Consider the following 24,190-nt stretch of genomic DNA (forward strand, 5'->3'; position numbering starts at 1 on the left):
CGTATGTGAGTGTTTTCCTTACAGTTACCGAGCACAAATATTTGCACTGTTATATACTGTATTGCACTATTATTTTTTTCTGTTTTATTATTTCGAGGTATTTTACCAACTATTCCTCGCAGAGGTGTATGTACGTATAATATTTTGGGCGCAGTATATGTAATTCATAGTGTTTATTAATATTTTGTTAAGATATATATATATATATATTTTTTAAATTCTTTATTTTATTAGTGCATAAGGTAAACATTCGTGACTGCGCTGCCACAACAACAGGTGCAGTTAGTTAATCAAACATAGTATAACAAATGCGTGAACATGACAGCATTACATCTGGTATGGTATAGGTTTAGAGTGGTGAAGGCTAGCGTTTTCCATGTAGTGCGAAGTGGAGTTTGCATCTGCCATACGTGTTGGACAGTGAGCACTCTTTTTTTTATTTTTGTTCATCAGGGTTGTCAGTCACATAGGGCAACCAGGTGACCTGGGGTTTAGGTTGCATTGTTAGCAGGCATATATTTGTCACTGGTGTGGTGGTCCTATGGTGGGTGTTTATGGATGGTCAATGAGGGATGTGTAAGTGTATGGGTGTCAGGTCAGGCGGTCATTGATCCATGCCGGTGTGTGGGTTATGTTAGTTTCCATGTGTTAGTCGCATCGTGTAAGGGATCTACCAGGTGAGCAATGCGGGTTGTTGGGGCGGTGGTGGCTCTGTGGCCTTGTGTTTGGCGTAACCTGGTGAGTGCAGATGCGGGTAGGTGAAAGTCCCCTACTCGAAGGAGGCTGCGGAGGGGGGGGGGGAGGAGTGACACCATTTGGCCTGAGTGGTCTGGCGTGTGCCCTTGAAGGAGTGGGTGGTTTTAGGTTGCTAATCTCTTGTACGGGGGGTTAATGCCTTTCAATTCCTGTCGGGCGGCCAGGTTGGAGGCTGTGGTACAGGTTTAGATGTAGGTCTCATTGGAGTTAGTGTTAACAAAACAAAGCAGAACTTTAGGGAGAGGGAATAGAGGTTAAAGAAAAACACAAAAAGGAAAATTGGTGTGAACCAGTCTCGTATGGTTTTATCAGGGTCCCTGTTATTTCATCGGAGGGAGGATCTTCGCTATCCGGGCATCCTCAATTCGGCTCTTTATGTGTCCGGTGGTGGCGTTTCTCTAGTGCGTGGGACAAAGGGTGTTACCGTGGCTGGGTCCCAGGATCTTGCAGTTGGCCCCGGAGTTGATGGTAAGGTAGGTAAGCCCAGTTGTTGTAGGAAGGGTTCGGCTTCGTCCATGGTGTGCAGGACATGTGTGGTACCAGCTCTCATGACCACAATGGAGTTGCCTGTCCCCCACCTGTATGGCAGGCCTGCCGTGTGTAGTTGGGTGGTGACGGGTCCACAGGATTTTCTCCACAGCAGGGTAGCCCTTGATAAGTCCTGGTAGAAGGACAGTGTTGAGTTTTCAAAGTCTTGCATTATCTGTATCTTTTCTTGGACCGTGATGCAGCGTAGAAAAACGTCTTGAGTCACGTTAGATTTTGTGTGAGCTGTTGTAGGAATGCTGTATATGCTATCAACTGTCAGCTTGCGTGCTGCGGTTGGCTGTAGTATTGTAGCTAATAGGCGCCTCATGTAGTGAGGCAGTTCCTCTTCAGTTATTGCTGCGGGGATCCCCCTGATTTTTATATGCGTGCGGCGTTGTCGGTCTTCCATGACCGCAAGCCTTCCCATAAGGGTTCTGTGGTTCTGTTGCAGTTGGTGGACGGTGCCCTGCAGAACATTAAGTGTGGTGTGTGCCGCTGCCACGCCGTCCTCCACTGTTCCCGCCTTCTCTCTGACCTCTTGCAGCTCTGTTTTGAGCTTAGCAGAGTCTGCTTCTAGAAGTTTGTGGATGTTGGCAAGGAGAATTTTCAAGTCGCCCTTTGTGGTTGGCGCGGAGTCATCGGTGGTGTCCGCGGGTGGGAGCGGCAGTGTCAGAGGGGCTGGTGCTGCCTCTGGTTCCTGTCTGTCCGTCCCGATGTCGGTCTCGCTCTGTTTGTCCTCCGGTGGAGGTTTATGTGGTGCCGTCCGTTGCAGCATAGTCCCTATGTCTCTATTATCAGACCCCGCAGCAGGTTTCTGGGATCTGCGGCCCATACCCGGTTCGTGTGTCGGCAACTCCGCTCCTGGGTGGTCTGTGAAGTTACTCCACAGGAGGGCCTCGAGGTCTGTGGCTGCCAGCGGGCGGTAGGCCTCAACTCGGCAGCGCCACTTAGTTTGCTTTTGAGGCTGGAAAAAAGGCATCAGCCGACTCAGCTTTGCTTGCTGGTTCTGTTGCTGTGGGTTTTCAGGCTGGATTGGGGTAAATTTCGCTATTCTCAGGCAGGTTAAGGGTAACTCCGGAGGAGCTCAGGATTATGGCGTCTGATCAGGTCTGCATTCAGGCTCCGCCCCACCATAAACACTTCTAACTGCTCTCCATGCTTTGCTGGGGATGCACAGAAAAACAGGAGCCGAACCCAAGATATATATTTTTAACATTCTTTATTTAGATGTTTTTATTTTTTTTTTGCATATATTGCATGCAGATTGTGGGAAGACACCGTTAAAACAGTTTGGTACAAAAAAGAAAAGGAGGAAAATTGGTGTGATACAGAACGAAGATATGGTCATTTAAGTCATAGAGGGTAGTTGCAATATGTGTACATCATACAATAAGTAGTATAGAGCTGCTCAGGTTACGATATGGTGATTCTGATTAAGTAATGGCAATAGTTGGTAGTACAGTGTGTGTACAGTGTGTGTTCCCATCTGTTTTAATTTTAGGGTAGTGAGATACCATCGCAAGAGTGTCTTATAAGCCTGCTCTTTGTGGTTAACACAGATAGTAACCGTTGCTGCTGCCTCCCACATAGCCGCCCAGTCCGAGGGGTCTGCAGGGGGGCCCAGGTCCCTCTCCCAAGCCAAGACATAGGACAATGGCATGGTTTGGGTTGTTTTGACCAGTAGGGAGTAGATCATAGAGATCTGGCTTTTCCGTACGGATCTTTGGATGCATGTTTGTTTGAAGGCTGTGTGGAGGTTTGTCTTGCTTTTTTATATTCTGTGGTCTCTAAGAAATTTTGTATTTGGAGATATCGGAAATGGTCATATGTAGTGAGGTGGTGTGGTTTGAGGTAATTTCGTGAGCGGGATTAGTAGTTGGTGGCAGAAGAACCGGTACACTCAGAGATTAGTGTCCTCGAAGTGGGCAAGGTCTCGCGGGCTCATACCCGGTATAAACTCGGTATAAACCCGGTATAAACTGTTCCTCAGAATTGTTGTGAGGGGTGATGGGTTTGTTGTGAGAGCGTGTTTTAGGGAGAGTTTGTTCCATATTGTGATGGAGGTAGTCCGTGCTGGTGTGGTCTGTGGCAGGGGTGTATTTACCACGAGGCTGACAAGGCATTTGCCTTGAGCGGCACTTTCTGGGGGGCGGCAAAAAAAGCCACCCCCCAGTCGCCCTGGCAAATGCGGCGGCAGTTGGCGGACGGCGAGGGAGCACTGATCCTCCTGATCAGCTCCCTCGAGCGCACTGCAGTGATACCGGAGCCGGAATATGACATCACTCTGGCCCCGGCATCACTGCATGGTGTGCGAGGGAGCTGAACAGGAGGATCAGTGCTCCCTCGCCATCCGCCAAGTGCCGCCGCATTTGCCAGGGCGACTGGGGGGTGGCTTGTTTTGCCGCCCCCCAGAAAGTGCCGCTCAAGGCAAATGCCTTGTCAGCCTCGTGGTAAATACACCCCACTGGACCCCAGGGAAAGCAAGAATCCACCCCAGCACTCCCAAAGGTAGGGAGGCTGGGGGGATTGAATTTACAAAAAAGTGAGTGTGTTTGTGTGTGCGTGTGTGTGTCTGTTAGTGTGCGTGTGTGTGTCTGTTAGTGTGTGTGTGTGTGTGTGTGTGTCTGTTAGTGCGTGTCTGTTAGTGTGTTAGGGAGTGTGTTACTATGTGTGTGTGTGTTAGTGTGTTAGTATGTGTGTGTCTGTGAGTGTTACTGTATGTGTGTCTGTTAGTGTTAGTGTATGTGTGTCTGTTAGAGTTTTAGTGTGTGTCTGTTAGTGTGCGTGTATTAGTGTGTTAGTGTGCGTGTGTATTAGTGTGTTAGTGTGCGTGTGTATTAGTGTGTTAGTGTGTGTATTAGTGTGTTAGTGTGTGTGTATTAGTGTGTTAGTGTGTGTGTATTAGTGTGTTAGTGAGTGTGTATTAGTGTGTGTTAGTGAGTGTGTATGCGTGTCTGTTAGTGAGTGTGTATGCGTGTCTGTTAGTGAGTGTGTATGCGTGTCTGTTAGTGAGTGTGTATGCGTGTCTGTTAGTGAGTGTATCAGTGACTGTGTGTGACTGTATGCATGTCTGTTAGTGACTGTGAGTGTCTGTTAGTGACTGTGTATGCGTGTCTGTTAGTGACTGTGTATGCGTGTCTGTTAGTGACTGTGTATGCGTGTCTGTTAGTGACTGTGTATGCGTGTCTGTTAGTGACTGTGTATGCGTGTCTGTTAGTGACTGTGTATGCGTGTCTGTTAGTGACTGTGTATGCGTGTCTGTTAGTGACTGTGTATGCGTGTCTGTTAGTGACTGTGTATGCGTGTTTGTTAGTGAGAGTGTATGCGTGTCAGTGACTGTGTGTCTGTTAGTGACTGTGTGTGTCTGTATGTGTCTGTTAGTGAGTGTGTGTCTGTTAGTGAGTGTGTATGTGTATTTAGAAGGCGGGGCTGGGGGGTGCCTGAGTTTTGTCATGCCTAGGGCAGCACAAAACCAGGATACACCATTGTCTGCAGGATCTGGGGTCTGGCCTGTGTTTGGAGCCAGATGTATAAGGAGAGGAAATCCCTGCCAAACAAATCGTGCTCCAGGTCTACCCATCTTTTCAGCCCCACGGTGGCGTGTATGGTTTGGAACTGTGCCAGTTTTTTCGCATGAAAATAATGTAGAAAGTGTGGTAAGCCAACTCCCGCTCTGGTCAGAAGGTACAGGATGGCCCTCCTTATTCTGGCCCTTTTGTTGGCCTAAATGAATGGGTCTATAGCTGTTTGAAGTCCTTGATGGAGACTTGTACCGGCAGTGTTTGAAATAAATATAGGAACCTCAGAAGGAGATTCATTTTTATGGATGTCACTCTCCCTAGCCAAGATATAGAATGGCCCTCCCAGATCTTAAGATCGGTTGTCACCTGTTTTAGGAGAGGGGTGTAGTTTAGCTTGTATGTTTGAGACGTCTGCAGGGAGGTTAGTGCCTAGATAATGAATGTGCGTTGGGTTGTGATGGAATGGTTAGGTAGCTTGTAGTAAGGACATAGTTTCTTCAGGGATTTAAACTGGTAGTGCTTCGGTTTTGTCCAGGTTCAGGCGGTAACCTAAGACGTTTGTGTAGGCGTCTAGCGCGTGTAATAGTGGTGGGAGTGAGCGTATTGCATCCATGAGGGTTAGGAGAAGGTCGTCTGCATAGCCTGCTAACTTGTATTCCTCCTTCTGGAGGTGCACTCCCGCTATGTGAGGGTCAAGACTTAAGGTCTGGAGGAGGGGTTCTAACGATAGTGCGAACAGGACCGGCGAGTGGGGGCACCCCTGTCTCATACCATTAAAAATGTGAAATGAAGGTGGGTGTGCATTCGAGATGAGGAGTTTAGCCTCTGGAGTGGAGTACAAGGTCTGAAGCGCGTTGAGGAAGGCTTGAGGGAATCAAAATTTGCAGAGAATTGCAAACAGGAAGGGTCATAAAAGGCGAACACCTTTTCGGCGTCGAGGGATAGGAAAAGTGTAGGTATCCGTCTGTGTGTCGCTGCCCAGAGCAGGTCAAAGGTCCATCTCGTATTGTCGTATGTCTGTCTGGATAGGATAAATCCCACTTGGTCTGGACGGATAAGTTTAGGCAAATAGGGGTTTAGTCTGTCCGCGAGCAGTTTTGTGAAGAGTTTGATCTCAACGTTCAGTAGGGAAATTGGTCTGTGGTGGCTCGGGTCTGTGTGGGGTTTATTGGGTTTAGGGAGGAGGCAGATGTTCGCCCGGAGCATGTCTGGAGGCAATGGGGTCCCCTGGAGCATAGAGTTAAAAAGATTGCAAAGGTGGGGGAGTAGTAGTGCTGGTAAGGTTTTGTAATATAACCCTGTAAAACCGTCTGGTCCCGGGATTTTGTTAGGTTTAGTGGTTTTGATGGTCTTCGCTATTTCTTCTATAGTGGTGGGTTCACTCAGCCTGGCAATTGCCTCCGGCTTTAGGACCGGTAGGGGTATAGCATGAAGATATTCCTCAATAGAGTTCAGTGTCTTTGCCCGTTGTTGTCTAGTGGCGGGACTGTGGTCATATAGGGTGGCAAAGTAGTTCTGGAAAATATCTGCAATTGTCGTGGGAAGAGTGTGGGTTTGTCTGTCTGGGGTCTGTATTTTGTCAATGCGTTTCTGTTTGCTTCTACGCTTGTTTCCTTGCCAGTAGGGTGTCTGCTTTATTGGACTTTTCAGAGTATGTTTGCTTGGACCATTGGAGAGCTCTTAAATTTGGTGCGGCAATCAGTCAGTTGGGTTAATAAGTCTGGGAATGGGTTTTGTTTATGTCGGGTTTCAAGAACCCGGAGATTGGTGAGGGATTCTGCGAGTTCCGCCAGTTTTTTTTTTTTTTTTTGTGCATGGACACAAGACTGATCAATTTTCCCCTCAGTACGGCCTTGTGAGCTGCCCATATTCCACCATATTCCTGGTGAGGACACCGAGGGTGCATTGAGAGTGAAATAGTCGACTATGTCTGTGTGGATAGAGTCCTTTAAGATGGGGTAATGGAGCAGAGTTGGGTTCAATCTCCATTACCATGGGCGTGCGATATTAGGAATAATGTGGTCAGGGTGACTTCAGCATGGTCTGACCATGAGATGGTTCCGATGGAGGCTGCTATTACCATAGGCAGGAGGGAGGTGGTAATTAAAAAAGAGGTCTATCCGGGAGTATGAATTGTGAGGGTGCGAGTAAAACGTATAGTCCCGGGTAGACGGGTAAGCAACCGCCATGCGTCCACTAAATGTAGCCGCGAGGCAAATGCCTGGAGTAGTTTATCAGATTTGGCCGTGGGCACTGGGCGTAGTTGGTGGTTGTGTGGGCGGTGTCTGTCCACTGATGGGTACATTGTAGCGTTGTAGTCACCTCCGATAATCTTATAGTGAGCCGGGAATAGGGCCAGGTGTGCATGTAGTAGGACCCAGAACGTGTTTTCTGGGCTGTTTGGGGTGTATATTAAAGTGATTGTGTAATTGTTGGTGCAAGCCTGGCCTGAAAGTGTAATGAACCTCCCCTGGGGGTCCTTAACAGTTTGTTTGTGCAGGGGGCAGGTTTTGCGTACCAATATGGCCACCCCATTTTGTTTGCTTTTGGGCGACTTTGCTGTGTGGCTTCACAGTAGTATCGGCTTAGGAGTGGGAAGGGTTTTGAATGAGTAAAGTGGATTTCTTGTAGGAGCACTAAGTCAGCCCCAGTTCGATTAGCCCATCTCATGAACTGGTGTCGCTTAGAGGGGTTGTTGAGGCCTTCACAGTTGATGGACATGCAAGTAAACTCAGAACTCATGGTGGCCGGTCTTGGCTAGATGGGAGTGGCTCCAGCACCTGGTCGTCCCGGTTAGAGCCCAAGGGGTACACGGGGGGAGGGGGTTTGCGTGGCAGGGCTGTGTGTTGGTTAGAACAGTCGAGGAAGGGTGGGGAAAGAGAGGGGGGCAGAGATAAACTGGAGAACAATAGGGGTTGGGAGAGTGCCCCTAGGAATGGAGTACGATGGAGTTCTCCTGGTCTTATACCGGAGTTGCCAGGGTGTGTAGGGACGGAGGTTGAGGGGACCTGGGGGGCGGCCCTTGGTGTGGCCCCTGACCAGTCCCCCTCACTCCGTTAACTCGTTAGTAGTGGAGATAGGTGAAAATGTTAGCTTTGTGGTGTGTAGATTTGTCTCCTGTGGGAGTATGGAATTGGAACGGTGAGTATCGAGAGGATCTAGGATGCGTTCCCTTGATCTCCGGGAGCAGTATGAGTTAGTTAGTTAGTAGTATAGTAGTTGAGTGTGGCCTTCCCTTGACATCTCTGTGATGAGGGGGGGGGGCTACTGAATGTCATTAAGGGTATGGACAGGTGGGGTGTACGGAAATATTCCTGTGTTTAACCCCTTAAGGACCAAACTTCTGGAATAAAAGGGAATCATGACATGTCACACATGTCATGTGTCCTTAAGGGGTTAAGGGTTGGTAATTCTGCTTGTGTATATTACTGTCCGATAACCTGATGTTACATCCTGTGGGTGCACTGACAACATAACTTATATCAACAGAACTGTAGCACACCGGCTTCGACTGTAGGCTGGGTGAAAAGCGATGCGGCTGCTCTGGATGGAGGATATGGTAGTGGTTATTCAATGGGCGTTTCCTACATCTATGGGGCCCCTGGTAACTGATGTCTTAGTGGCAAAGTGGAGCAGTCAGACTATAATGTCCCTTGGGCCTGCAGAGTGGAGTGCCATAGGGTGAAGTGCTCTGTGGGTCCTTTCTATCTCCCGGTCTTGAGCCGTGGAATCAGACAGGAGAGAGTGAAACAGTTCCTGTATTGTGAGCAAGATGGCGCCTGCCACCACTGTTTCCGGCAGGTCTCTTATCCGGATATTGTCACGGTGTGCCCGATGCCCAGTCCGGGCCTGTTTCATACCTAAATATTTGATGTTAAATGAAAGCCCTGTTTCCCCTGAATAAAATGATCTCTATTAAGTGTGGGTGCACATATGATAGGGGCAAATTACACCTGAACAGACATATAGCGCAAATTCAAGTTTTTGCTTGTTTTGATCACAATGTGTACATTTGGCTCAGTGGTTAGGGGGTTAAATACTTGTTATTATTATTATTATTAGTCCCTGGCCTTATCTTATATCTAGTATAGCCTTATGCCTTAGCCCTTCTCTGAACTCTCTCTAAGGTATCAATATCCTTCTGAAGATACAGTCTCCAGTACTGCGTACAATACTCCAAGTGAGGTCTCACCAGTGTTCTGTACAATGGCATGAGCACTTATTCTGTAGTTGCATTAGCAGATTTTTCCAGATCAGCAATTTTTTCCTAAGTTTTTTCATTTTGGTTGTTCAATTCACTACAATATGGAATTTTGTGGGAAAAAAACCTCCTCGCCTTAAATTACTGAAACATTTCCAAATGGTACCTTTCACTTCATGCAGAAGCTTTACGTCATCCTTCATTCAGACTTATAATGAATCTAACTGGAGCTACGTTTATCCTAATTCCCTCTTTTTGAAGGGTAAGACACTCGTTATAAACAGCCCTCTTCTTTACGGACGCAGCGTTTGCATAAAGCTTTTTGCTGATCATAGAAAAATCTGTGATAAATCCTGTGAAACTGTCTTTCATATAATCCTTAATTTATTAACTCCTCACCTTAGTGACTGACCAGAATCCTGACCAGACTTCCCGACAAACACACAGTCGCCGCGTAAGTGATTCTAACAGAATGGGTTCAATAACTTGACCTGGAGCTGCAGGGTTCACTTCATTAGTGAATTGATTTTAGATATAGGAACAGGGAGTTAATGTATCCTCACTAAGGTGCAGGCTGCACGGTTAATATCACATTTACATTAACAGATTAATTAAATCCCTCATCGCCAGAGGCTAGAGACGCCACACGTGGATTCCACTGCCAGCCAAGTCATGAAAATTGGGGCAATCTGTTTGAATTACAAATATTCTACAAATAGATTAGGGATTTGCTTTGGGAATTTCAATTTTAATGATAATAATTGAGAATTAACATCAAAAGCAAAAATAGCAACTACAAATATCAGATTTAAATGACCACAGCTGTTTAGTGAATAAACCAAACATTTTAAAAAACATTTTCAGGGAAATCGAGGGAATTGACCAGGATATTTTTGGGCCCAATATCAGCTGAATTGCCTTGTCAATTCCCTACAGTTCTCAGTCTAGTTTAGTTACTCTTAAAAAGTCTTAATTTTCTATATTGTTAATTATCTTTTTTTTTCTTTTTTCAATTCTTTATTTTTGTTGTGCGGGTGGGTACATGGTTTCATCAGACGCCACAACGGCGTATTGCAAGATTTGTACATTTTAGTCAGTGACCTAGAGATTCGCACATTTTTTATGTTGTTATCCAGCGTAACTAAACGTTTGCATTGCCATAGTAAAAGTAAATGAAGAAATTAAAAACAAGTTATGCTTGACCATGCTAGAGAAGCTGTACTAGCTGTACCAGCTTTCCATCGGGTTTGTCTAATGGACAGGAAATCCACACTTGTATACCATAGGTCAAAACAAGATCAAAAGGCTGCATTGCCACATTCGACCAAGGTTGGTCACCCATGTCAAAAATTCTCAAAACCAACTGGCCTATACTTCTACACAATCCAGTACTTTCTAAAGTACTACCGGAATACCCTCCACTGACAGCTCATAGGCCCAGTAATCTTCAAGATCAACTTGTCCGCAGCCATCTGGCAACTCCCCCACTCGCCACGAATTGGCTAACAGGGACAAAAGGGACTTCTAGGTGCGGACATTGTAAAGCCTGCCAGTACATTCTACCATCTAAACATGTTACATCAACACAAACCCATATCTCCGTTGAGACCAACGCACTGGTGAACTGCAGCACCACAAGAATAATTTACCTTATTACCTGTAGCTGCGGGACACAGTATATCGGCAAAACGTTCCAACAGTTCAAACGGAGAATTCTACAACATGTAACTTCAGTTAGGAACACGATCACACCCACCCCTGTAGCGAGACACATCCAAAACTTTGATGGAGGCAATCCGGAGAACCTAACTTTCCAAGCCATTGAGAAATTACTCCCAAATCCGAGGAAAGGTGATTTTAACAAGGTTCTGCTACGTAAAGAATCCCAATGGATCTTCTCGTTCAAGACCCTATCCCCTTTGGGTCTGAATGAGGAATTCAACTATACCCCATTTATCCACTAGGAGATCACCCTATTCTAGCATCCGACTATGCTTTATGAGGCAACTGACTTGGTGTTGAACTTTCCGGTGTGGCAACTCTCACACCGGTATCCTGCAAGTACAAATGATGTCCATGTAGAAATCGAATTTTCTCACTCTCTTAGACCTGTATGAACACACCGATTAAGGTGTGCTTTCCTCAAAATAGCAACTATGTCCAATATGCCCAATGGATATATAGTTCAATATAGCTTACTTAATAACTTGTGAGCAGAATCTTACCACGTATCCTATTAGTGGTATTTTATCACTCTCCCCTTCTCCCTCTCTATTTATTGATCAAATATTGTTCAAAGTCCTCAAGTTATGACACCCTTATGCTCGGTTACCCCTATGCCGAGCACTACCAATTATGTCTTAATTGTTATCCTTATGAATGCAACTTTTTAATATTGACATTATCTTCCCCAGCATGGGTAATCTATTTGGGCAGACACAGTCACCCAATCTTTTCTTATCTCCTCCATTTTTTCATCCTTGGAGTGGAGCTACCATCCTGATTATACACTAACGTATTGGAACCTCATTCCGATATTAGGAATGCGTTCTAGCACATTATTTTGAGCCTTTTCGGCCACCGTATCCTGACCCCTCCCCCTCATGCCCTTTGGAACCAATGAGGGTTTTGAGCGGGCTATTTAAGACCTATCAACCCGGGAAGTCTTTTCCCCTGACGAGCCTGGTATACACAGGCAAAACGCGCGTCGGGCTAGACAGCTGGGAGACCATATCCAATTCTGTCAACGATAACCGACTTAAGACCGACTTCGGGTGAGACCTTCACCCGGCCTACTGGACCTTACAGCTGGGCCACTACTACCTAACACCCACACTGATTCCCCTTTGGGACTCCCCCCCCCAGACGATTACTGCACATATAACCCGTATGGGTTATTGGCACACCTGCACTTAGTACTGTACCCTGTCTTAGGCTCCTCATATATCTCTTTCCTATACCCGGTACCCACGAAGGCACCATTCCTCTTTACTCTATATCCGGCTCGATAAGACTAGCTGGTAAATAAGTACCTCTTGATACGGAACCCACGTTTCTGAAAGTCTCTACTCTATAGCCCATCGGGCACATTTGGAGGGTACAGTCCATAGTGTATTACACATACCTACTTTTACTTTGGGAGGAACCCAGTTACATATTACTTGCCTGACACAACCTAGGCATTGACACTTTTGTGTTATTTTATTTTACTTATCCACCTTGGGGATATCTCTCCACTAGCACGGCTAACTATTACACGGGAACTTGTTTGCATCTCGGACAGGGACCACGCACTGATCCCATTAGCAACATATCTCGTCATTTTAGCCTTGCGTTAAGCATTAGACTTTTACAGGTGGATTCTGTTACTATTTGCAACAATTGAAATAGGCAGCAGTGTACTTAAACAACCTACCCCCTTTATGCTCTTACTATGGGGATATCTCTCCACTAGCACGGCTAACCTTCACACGGGAATCTGTTTGCATTTTGGACAGTGACTGATTACGTACTGATCCTATTAGCAACATATCTCGGCATTGTAGCCTTGACCTAAGCATAATACCTTTATAGGTGCACTTCGTCACCATTTGCAACAATTCAAATAGGCAGTGGTGTACCGAATTATCCAGCCCCGTTATACTCTTACTGTAGACTTGAGCACAATATTCCTACAGGTGGACTCTGTTACCATTTGCAGATATTTAAGAGCCAGTGGTGTACTGGTTAATCCAGCCCCGCTGTGTTCTCACTGTAGTAGCGAGCACAATATTTTTACAGGCGGTTTCCGTCACCATTTACAGTGATTTGAATAGTCATTGGTGTACTGAGTAATCCAGCCCTGTTGTGCTCTTACCTCAGGATTACGCGATCTGACACGTTTTCGGTGGCTCTTTCACCACTGGAATACCCCGGTGTCAGCATCCTTTTCCTAGTACCACAGTTAGGTAGTGGCATTATATATACTTAGGTGCTTTGCACCTCATATCTCTGTCTCCTATCTCCCCCTTCCCCCCTTGTATATAGTTCAGTTTATGTTGTGTTTTTCACCTAATAAAGCTATTATTTTTTAACTGTTTATTTAACGGTATACGGTGTATATACGTATACACTACAGGACAGACTCCGCTCTTTTCTTGTTCTCCTCCTCATCACTTAGGGTTACCCCCTGTTCTGTCCTTTGGGACACTCTACCGGCCACTCTCCTCTATATGTACAGTTCTCAGTTTAGTTTAGTTACTCTTAAAAAGTCTTAATTTTCTATATTGTTAATTATCTTTTTTTTTCTTTTTTCAATTCTTTATTTTTGTTGTGCGGGTGGGTACATGGTTTCATCAGACGCCACAACGGCGTATTGCAAGATTTGTACATTTTAGACAGTGACATAGAGATTCGCACATTTTTTATGTTGTTATCCAGCGTAACTAAACGTTTGCATTGCCATAGTAAAAGTAAATGAAGAAATTAAAAACAAGTTATGCTTGACCATGCTAGAGAAGCTGTACTAGTGTAGTTAGGTCTATATGCTGAGTTACATGCTAGGTGAGTCATCATGTTAGTTGCTTGTGTAGGTGCTATGTGTTTGCTCATTTAACTTATCCCAGCTATACTTGTTGAGGTGTAAATATTGGTTGTTCAGTTACCTGCTATACGGACAGGCCTGCTTATGAATACCTAGCATTTACATAGATCATTCGCTTATCACAATTGCAGACAACATTTGTGTAGAACAATTGCATAGAACGTTTGCGTATAACAGTTGCATATAATGATTGTATATAACGTTTGCATATATTATTTGCATATAACGATTGCATAGAATGTTTGCATAAAATAGTTGCATATATCGGTTGCATAGGACGGTTGCATAACATATTTGCATATAATAATTGCATAGACCGTGTGCACATAATATTTGCATATAACGAGTGCATAGAATGTTTGCATAAAATATTTGCATATGGTAATTGCATAGACCGTTGGCTCCTAATATTCGCCTATAATAATAGCATAGACCGTTTGCATGTAATATTTGCACACCAATGATTACCATGGTGGTCTAGCGTCGCTAGGGTAGGCTGAAATGAATTTAAATACATTCAATTAGGGGTAGACTGCCAGTGGTTAACCAAACATAAATGAAAATTATAGAGATAAAAACAGTAATTAGAATCTGGTTTAGTCCTATAGTGTGTATAGGCTGCAAATGAGAAGAACGCATTGCGGTATACCCAACGTTGTCAATTAGGGACCGTGCTGGAATGGAGGCATAGTCCGCATTTGGCCTGTGTGAGATGTTGGAGACCAGGTATTTCACTTTAGCGAGAGTTCGTTCCAGTCCAGGTCTGAAATACTTTTGGGGCAACGTGGCGGGCAGTTCAGCCCATGCCCAGCGTTGGTGAGTCCTGTGCGGTAAGATATTCAAGTTGTGGCCGCTGCATAGGCCTCCGTGGCTCTCTGTCTGGGGTTGAATTCCGCTGCATGTACGGGGTCTAGGCCTCGAGAGCGTGTAGGTGCCTCTTGTCCGAGGGAGTCCGAGGGGAGATCTAGGCCTCGAGAGCGTGTAGGTGCCTCTTGTCCGAGGGAGTCCGAGGGGAGATCTAGGCCTCTTAGTGCTGCTGCAGCTTCTTGTAGGTCGTGTATCACATGTGTTGCGTTCCCTTTGGCGACGAGCTGTTTGTTGGCTGGGCCCCATTGGTACCGCAGTTGATGTGTGCGTAGTAGGGAGGTGAATGGTCTCAGCAACCTCCTCCACACTAGTGTTCCTCCAGAGAGGTCCGCATAGAAGGAGAGCTCCATCTCCTCGAAGTGGTAGGTTGGCTGACCTCTGGTGGCTGCTAGTACTGCAGCTTTGTCCCTGCGGTTTAGGAATTGGATCACCAGGGGTTGTCCCTGCGGTTTAGGAATTGGATCACCAGGGATCTCCAGGGGCTGTAGTCGGTGCCTTGACTGGTTTTGGTATGCAAAATACGCTAGTTAGTTGGGTCGCTTTGGCCGTTTTGGGGGTCAGAAGTGCTGTTAGGAGCCGCCTGGTGAAGTGTGGTAGTTCAGCTTCTGTAATGCTTTCTGCTACTCCCCTGATTTTTAAATTATTCTGGCGCCGCTTATCTTCCTGGGCGTCGAGCTTGCGTTCCGTGAGGAGATTGTGCTGTTTAAGCTCTGTGACCGCCCGCTGCAGTTCTTTGATTTGGTCTGCCGGGGTGTTGGAAGTACCTTCCACAACTCCTAGTCTGCTTGACAGACCGCGCAGGTCGTCACGGATTGTGGCCACTTCTGCTGAAGTTTTTTGGTGGTGGTCCACCATTAGCTTGCTGATTGCTTCCATTGTGACCGGCGTGGAGGCCGCTGCGGGCGGCGGGGGTACCTGTCGTGCCGGCAATTGCTTCTGTGGTACCGGTAAGTACTCCCCCTCCGCTTCGTCCGATGTCCCGTCGTCGAAGTCTGAACAGCCGCCGTGTAGTGACGCCATATTGGGCCTGGTGCGCCCAGGGCCAGCTTCCACAGTTCCCCGATGTTCATGCCCGGCCGGGGCTTGTCGGGCTTTTGTTTTTTGGTTTTGCGACCCATGGGGTTCGGGTGAGGTAGGTGTTCCCTCCGATGTGTGTTTAGGGTGGTGTACCCCCTTTTTAGCGGTTGCTTTTTCCGTTTTTGTCCCGGAGCTCTGCGGCCATGCGGCCGATCGCTTCAGTGGTTAGACTCTGCCCCCCTTGTTTATCTTTAAACACCAACATTAATAAAACGGCGTAACCAATGAAATGTTCTTTTTTTTTTTTATCTTTGTTTTATTGAGGAAAGTTTACAGGTTTAACAGTTTCACACATTACATTGTGGTATGACATAACTAGAGCATAAACTATTATAAACATTCAACATTAACTGGCCTCGTATGGGTACAGCACTGATCTCAGTCTTTGTGCTCTGTGACACTAATAACTTAATAACATCTCCCAAAAACTCAAACCAAGACAGCAGTATTTTTGGAGCAAGAAAAGGGAAACACTGCAGGTTGGAAGGGACAATAGAAAGTGTGAGCCTATGGAGCAATACTAATTATCACCACTAATTAAAGGGACACTATAGGCACCAAAACAACAAATGGAGTCTTTTGGGTGTATAGATCATGTCACTGCCGTCTCACTGCTCAATTTTGTCATTTAAGAGTTAAATCAGTTTCTTTATACAGCCCTAGTCACACTTCCCTGCATGTGATTTACACAGCTTTCCTAAACACTTCCTGTAAAGAGAAATTTAATTTAATTTCATATTTACTGCTCTGATAACAGCGTTCTAGCCTCTGCAGGAGTCTTGTGTGTTTGATCAAAAAGTTTAGTTTACAGAGCAGGGGATAAAAACTTCTAAAGCAAGTTAACATGTGACTGGAAATGACACCCGTGTGCATTTGGGAGATGGTCGGATGGCCACGAGGTATTGTATATTTCAGCCAGTTCAGCCTCTAATCCTCTCGGCGGTCCGTGTGGCTGAGTACAGCAGGTAGGCCCCAGATATGAGTCGAGCCTTCTTACACGTTTTTGAGTACACAAAAGGCATCGGGGCTGTTGTTCAACCAACTCAGAGTAGGTGGGGTGTCGAATGTGGGTCGGATTGCTGCAGGGTACCCCAGATTATTGTAAATTAGTAGATTATGGCTCAAAGCCGCGGAAAGATGCGTGCAGTCGGCTCCGGTGATAAGCCCCCTCCCCCCCAAAATGTGTTCTTATATATTAAATATTTTGTTGGTACATAGTGTTCAGTTTTATTAGCCATTTCAGGTGAAAGACATATCAACATTTTAACATTAAAAAGGCTTTTGACTGCCGCTCTGGCATATTTACTAAACAGTGATATGTGATTAAACCGTGATATGTGGGGAACTGAAAGTCAGTTGCAAAATTTAACTCAAAGCAATTCTGAAATTATTAAATCTAACTATTTTTCCCAGTTTAGTGATCATTTCATGTGTTGTTAAAAAAAAAAAAAAAAAAAAAATACATCTAGGTTTCATGACCAATAGACATGTGCAATTTGTTTTGTACAAATGTACATTCGGGCAAATTTCATGAAATTCGTATGCTTACGAATGTCCGAAGTTCGAATTGCCGAATTTCCAAAGTTCCGAAGTGCTTCGGATTTCTGAAAAGTGGCAAAACAAGTGGTTAAGGTTAGGGGTTAGGATTAGGCTCTGAATTGCCGAAGGGCTGAAGTGCTGATCTGAATGCCATTGGTCCGAATTGCCAAAGCAGACAATTTTTTTTTTCTTGGGAGTTTTAAGAGAAGGTTAGTAAGAATGCCAACCACCAGAAAAAATCCCTAAACTGGAGTTTAAAAATGTATATACTCATCCCTTATTATAGGGGTATCACAGAATGGGACTCGGCATATGTAGAGAAAATCAAAAAGGTAGGGGGGAGAGAAAAAAATAATCCAATGGTGGAGTATATCAGATCTATGATCTTGTAATAAAAAAAGTATAGGGATCAACTCACAAGTGAAGAGCCATACAGAGGTGTACATCAGGAGACACCTTCCTTCTTTTAGCCTCTTCCTTTAATTCTCATGTTGAATATATGGAGACAGAAAAAAAAATCTCTTGTTTAGAGCCAATATGGTATACCTGGCTCTGGTTTGGATGGCCTTAACCCACTTAGGGGGGGTTCACCTTCTTTTGGAGGTAGAAAACAGCAGACTCTGGACTGTAGTAACGATCCAATTGATCAGTTTATTTTAAAAGTAATTGAACATATAAATTACAAAATAATAAAACATATCAGTCCTTCCTGCTGGGATGATCTTCGAGGGGCCGTGCTTCTGCCATCCCTGGTGGTCCAGTGGTGGTGGTGGCCTGCGGGGCTAGAGTTCATTCTCGCAGTATCTGAGCGTTGCTGCAGCAACACTCCGACCTCGCGAGAGGAACCCAGCGAAGCTGCTGGCTGTAGCTCCCTGGGTCCTCTCCTGCCTCCTTCCCTGCCTGTGGGCCGGTGAGGGAGATTTTTAATCTCCCTCCCCGGCCGATGGAGGCACATAGCGTGGGCCGCGGGGATTAAGGTGTGCTCAGGCACACCCGTCACACCCCATGCGCACGCCTATGGCAAAGAATAATCATAATAATTGTAGCGGAGCTGCAATACTAAGATCCAAAATCTCTGCTGGGATTCTCTGAAGCTGGAAAGGAAGCGCTGTTTAGGGGATATAGCCCATTCCCCCAGTAACTGGACGACACACAGTTTTGGGAGTCAACTGACTTTACTAGACATAGCACACATATTTTAAGCCACCAACAGCCTCATTTACATACAATGGTGCATAGATTACTATAGTACAAGGAAGGGTGGGGTCGGACAAAAGCAAGGGCTGATGGGAGATTAAGAAGGGACAAAGCAGCTAGTTTAAACTGGTCTGGCAGTGTCCCTGGGACAACGCCCTGCTGGGGAAACAATAGGACAGGAAAAAGGGTGAGGGGAAGAGGCACAGACATTCCTTGCACCAATAATGGGCAGAGGGTGACCAAAACACAAAAGGAATCTGGGGAAAATATACGAATAAGTGTAAGTTCCACCACAATAATAATGGATGTAAAAGTAGCAAGTGTAATTTTGACTCAGTTAGCGGCAAGTGTTAAATTGTACGGACTAGAATGGGGAACTAGGTGCTTGAAATTATATAATATTTTATTATGTTTATATACTTAAACAGTTTCCATGCCAAAAACAACAACATTTAATGACTAGTAATCTGTGGCTTCTGAAAGTTATGCAGGGTTATTCACTAAAATTAGAATTCAGAGTGAATTCAAAGTGAATTTCAAATTTAAGGCCAAAGTAGCTGAACGGATAGTTGAATTAGAGAATTTTTACAAATCGGCTATACTGGTCTTAAATTATTAAAATTCACTTTTAAATTCTCACTTTAGTGAATAGCCTTCTATAATTGTCAGCAGTCACAGATTACCAGTCGTTAAATGTTAAAAAGAAAAAAAAATTGGCATGGAAACTATTTAATTAAGTAACCCCACCATATGTTCGTTAGTTAGTTACACATTTTTAGTACCTTCAGTTACATATGCTTTGGTTTTATAAATGTGTTAAAAATATATTTTTCTGATCTTCCTTGAATTAACCTCTCAATGCAGCTTTGTCTGCCATGCTTATCTTCGAAGCCCAGCACAATATTGGTCAAAGTCTTGGTTTTCCGTGTTCCAAATTGGAAGCTCTGATAAACACCAATAATTGGTACTTCTGAGAATGGCTCATCCTATTGATCTCTGTGCAGTGGAATGTGATCAATACACTCAATGTGTGGAGCCAAACATATTATAGTTAAAGAGATATTGACATTTATGGAAAAAAGAATATCTTTTTTTTTTTGAGCTGAGAACTAGTTTGCCACCTCTGTAATCACAAAGACATTCTATGTAATAAAGGCAAGTCAGGTTCCCGGTTCTTGTTACTATAATCTTCTGTGATCTACTATACTCTTATTACTATAATCTTCAAACTTAGACTTGTGGGTTTCTTTTTTGTTTTTGTTTTGCTTTTTAAATCCTAACTTTTTCATTTATGCTTTAATTTCAGACTTGCTGTGTAATGTAATAATGTACCTAACCCTAGCAGACATTGGAGATGTTTTGAATGGAATCTCCTGCACTCTTAGCAGGTCATGCAGAAAAAATGTGAGTTACGTCCAATGCTTCCTGAACGAAGGTACCTCTAAGCCGTGGATATCGAACCCTCAACCACCTGATGTTGTAGGCCTACAACTACCAGAATTCTTTAAATAAAACAGATAGCCAGAGACTCATGGGAGCTGTAGTTTTGAAACATCTGGGGCAGGGGGCATCAGAGTTTGAGATGCCTGCTCTCAGCCTAAGCGTAGCCGAGCCCTTTTTAATTGCAGTGCATTTTCCCAGTTGCTTAGATGACACTTAATATTTTAAATGCAACTCTTTAACATCCCCTGTAGGGCAGAATATTATTCTTTTTTCATTATTGCTCTCTGAAAGTTGACAGATGTAAAATAAATAGATATAGAAACTATTCATCCCATAGGGACCCAATTATGTCATATTGGCATCATCACAATCGTCTTACTAATTACCTTAAGTCTGCGTGGAATAACCTGTTTGTTTATATTTGGCAGATTTTTGCAGCCCCACAGTTACTAATTGTGTGGTTCATTCTAACTAGTAATATAATCTTTAACCCCTTAAGGACACATGACATGTGTGACATGTCATGATTCCCTTTTATTCCAGAAGTTTGGTCCTTAAGGGGTTAAAGAACAGATTATTAGGATGCCATAGACTGACATTGATCCATAACAGGTTAAAGGAACACTATAGTCACCTAAATTACTTTAGCTAAATAAAGCAGTTTTAGTGTATAGATCATTCCCCTGCAATTTCACTGCTCAATTCACTGTCATTTAGGAGCTAAATCACTTTGTTTCTGTTTATGCAGCCCTAGCCACACCTCCCCTGGCTATGATTGACAGAGCCTGCATGAAAAAAAAAACTGGTTTCACTTTCAAACAGATGTAATTTACCTTAAATAATTGTATCTCAATCTCTAAATTGAACTTTAATCACATACAGGAGGCTCTTGCAGGGTCTAGCAAGCTATTAACATAGCAGGGGATAAGAAAATCTTAATTAAACAGAGCTTGTAATAAAGAAAGCCTAAATAGGGCTCTCTTTACAGGAAGTGTTTATGGAAGGCTGTGCAAGTCACATGCAGGGAGGTGTGACTAGGGTTCATAAACAAAGGGATTTAACTCCTAAATGGCAGAGGATTGAGCAGTGAGGCTGCAGGGGCATGTTCTATACACCAAAACTGCTTCATTAAGCTAAAGTTGTTCAGGTGACTATAGTGTCCCTTTAAAGGGAAACTGTCTCTTCAAAAGATTTTTAAGATTATGTTTTCTCATCCTTCATGTTTGACAAATGTATTTTGAGGTACAAAAAATAAATAAAATTAAATGTAGAAATTCCCAACTCGTAATCCTGCAACTGGCCGCCTCCATTTTAGATCCCTGTCAGTCATTGTTATGAGTTCTGTCCTTTGCACCTGGCAATTGTCATAGAACACATACAGAGAATAGGAGAAGGGAAACCATGTTTCTTTTTCTCATCTTGATTTGTAATGTTTGATACATTTTTAATACAAATGTAAAATAAAATAGAGGTTCATGTGAGCAAAAGATTAACACGTTATATGGGATTTTCAGTGTTTTATTCAATTGTGTAAATATTCCGAAAGTGATCGTTCCCAGTCTTTTAGATGTTCATCTGCTGATGTTGTCTGTCTGACTAATAGTGTTTCTGATCGACTATTTATGATTGTCTTAAAATCGTGTTACATTTTAATGGGTCTGTTATGCTCCAGCTGAACGGTTATTTTTTAAGGCACAATATAGACAATGCGTTCAATATACAACAACAATAAATTGAAAATGATACAAAATAAAGACGCTCAGATTTAGAGTTCCGGCATAGGCTTAGGCAGTGAGCTCTGATAAAACCAGAACGTGGTTTAACTTACTAACTTTATACAGCATGTTTATACCATAGGCAGAGTTTATGGGTACAGCACTGATTCGGTCTTTGTGCTGTGTGACACTAATAACTTAATAATATCTCCCCTAAACTCAAATCAAGACAGCAGTATTTTTGGAGCAAGAAAAGGGAAACATTGCAGGTTGGAAGGGACAATAGAAAGTGTGAGCCTATGGAGCAATACTAATTATCACTACTAATTAAAGGGACACCATAGGCACCAAAGCAACTAATGGAGTCTTTTGGGTGTATAGATCATGTCACTGCCGTCTCACTGCTCAATTCTCTGTCATTTAAGAGTTAAATCAGTTTCTTTATACAGCCCTAGTCACACCTACCTGCATGTGATTCACACAGCTTTCCTAAACACTTCCTGTAAAGAGAGATTTAATTTAGAATTTCATATCTCCTGCTTTGATAATAGCCTTCTAGCCACTGCAGGAGTCTTGTGTGTTTTATTAAAGTTGAATTTACAGAGCAAGGGATAAAAACCTCTAAAGCAAGTTAACATATGACTGGCAATTACACCTTTTTTCATGCAGGTTGTGTGAGTTACAGCCAGGGGAGGTGTGCCTATGGCTGCATAAACAGAAACAAAAGTGATTTAAATCCTAAATTATATAGAATTTAACAGTGAGACTACAGGGTCATTATGTATACACTAAAACCTCTTCATTAAACTAAAGTTGTCAGGATGCCTACATTGTCCCTTTAAAGAACATTAATAAACAAGAAGAAATCCAACCAGTGTAACTAACTGTAACCATCCTACACAGTGCATCTAACATATATGGGTATCTGGAGTGGTCCTTAAAGGGGTTAACTGTAACATCTGATAGGAGCATCACACTCTCTCTGTATCTTTATTTCTGACAGCGTATCCAAGGACAGTGTTATTTGCTGTTCGTGATTGTATGATGGGATTAAAGGGATATGGGATTGGAGAGTGAGGACTTAATAATAATAATCAGCAAAAAAGTTTCGCCTTAGATACACTGAGATTTTCTCTTGTCTTCAAGTATGTCCTAAATCAGTGCTTCTCAACCCTCTCCTCAAGGCACACCTTGCAGTCCAGGATTTAGGGACTGCCCAGGTGTGTCTAAGGTGTTTAAAAAAACAAAACACCTTAGACTCTAAAGGTTTTTATTCTTTTTCTTTTAAAACATTTTTTATTTAAGGTTTTATGTTTCTACATCAATATATGCGGTACTTTTATATTGAATACATACAAGACAAATTGTATATGGTTATGCATACAACAAATGTACAAAAAGAGTACAAACAAAACAAAAAACTTATACTAACAGTACAATTACTTCATTATATCTTTTTTTTTTCCTGTGTAGTTAAGTTAACTTTTTAATTGAAAAGAAAAAAAAAGAGAAACTTTTCTCATGTGATTCTATAGTTTAGGGGGAAAGAAAAGGGGTTTTAATAAGTTTTCTAAACACCTTAGACACACCCGGGTAATCCCTAAATACTGTTAGGTGTGTCTCGAGGGGAGGGTTGAGGAGCAATGTCCTAAAAGAATGAGAAATGGTTGTGCCCTTTTGGGAGATAAACCAGAAACCTTGAGGTTTGAACATTTTAAACTTGTCAACTCAATATAATTTGAGTGATGCATTTACCTCTCTTTATTTAGGAATGACTTAGCATGTATTTTAAAGTATTAAAATGAATTATTAATGTATAACAAGGGTGAACAAAAGCCAACCTAATTTTAGGAGTCTATGAAGAGCTACATCTATAGATCTCTATGTGAAATATTCTAAATTATAATATTTAAGGAATGGAAGCGTCCTGCTACCTAGAGGCTTATTTAATAAATGCTGAATTGTAGTGAAATAGTGAATAGAAAACTAAACCGCCAAATTAACATTTAAAGGTGATGGTTTCGAAAAATTATCCTACTTCGTTAAATTCGTAGCTATCCGCTATTTTAGTCTAAATTTTGAAATTCACTACAATTCAGTGTTTAGAGCTCATTACACAACTAGGCGCAACTCCTGACTTACCTTTAAATTCAGAGGACACGGAGAAGACTTGGTTTGCAGGTATATGTCCCGACCATCGGCTTGATACTGCCTAGGCTGCCCATTTCCTACCTTTTAAATAAGAGCATTGACTAATTGAGCTGTCACTCAGAGGAACATAATGGCTGGAGTAAGAAGGGTACATTCCATAGTCTAGGATTCCATTGACGCCACGGATGGTTACAATCCCCGCAGTTCACGAAGAAACGTCCATCTCTAAATTGCTACAATATAATTGTACAATGGATCCTGAATGAAAGATTTGTATAGATAATGGTCTGTTTACTAGTTTCTTCAACATAATGTGTAATAGTATTTAGCCTCAATTTAATATTTAACTCTTTAACTCAGTGGTTCTTAACCTTTTTTTTTTTTTCAACAAGAATCCAAAATATGTTAATGCGATTCACTTGGAGACCCTTACTGAAAATATTTTAAATCAGAGTTTATTAAGACAATATTGATAAACAACAAGATGGCAAGCAGTTCACAGCAGTTCACTATGACGGCAATCAATGGTAACGTAAAGAGTCTGGAGTCAATTGTAAGATAGTATGAGCTGCATTAACACAAAACTCCAGAACTAATATCACATGCGACCATC

General features: G+C 43.2%; 1 protein-coding gene across 1 annotated transcript in view; it reads right to left on the bottom strand.

Moving 5' to 3' along the window:
• The window catches only part of QRFP (pyroglutamylated RFamide peptide), a 47,558-nt gene extending 23,943 nt beyond the window's left edge, over positions 1-23,615 (bottom strand). Inside the window, exon 1 of the mRNA XM_063432448.1 lies at positions 23,569-23,615. The gene's annotated coding sequence lies outside the window, so the exon portion shown is untranslated. The remainder of the gene's footprint in view (positions 1-23,568) is intronic.
• Positions 23,616-24,190: the final 575 nt, after the last annotated feature.

This window comes from Pelobates fuscus, chromosome 9 (genome assembly GCF_036172605.1).
Source record: "Pelobates fuscus isolate aPelFus1 chromosome 9, aPelFus1.pri, whole genome shotgun sequence".
Classification (NCBI taxonomy): Eukaryota; Metazoa; Chordata; class Amphibia; order Anura; family Pelobatidae; genus Pelobates; species Pelobates fuscus.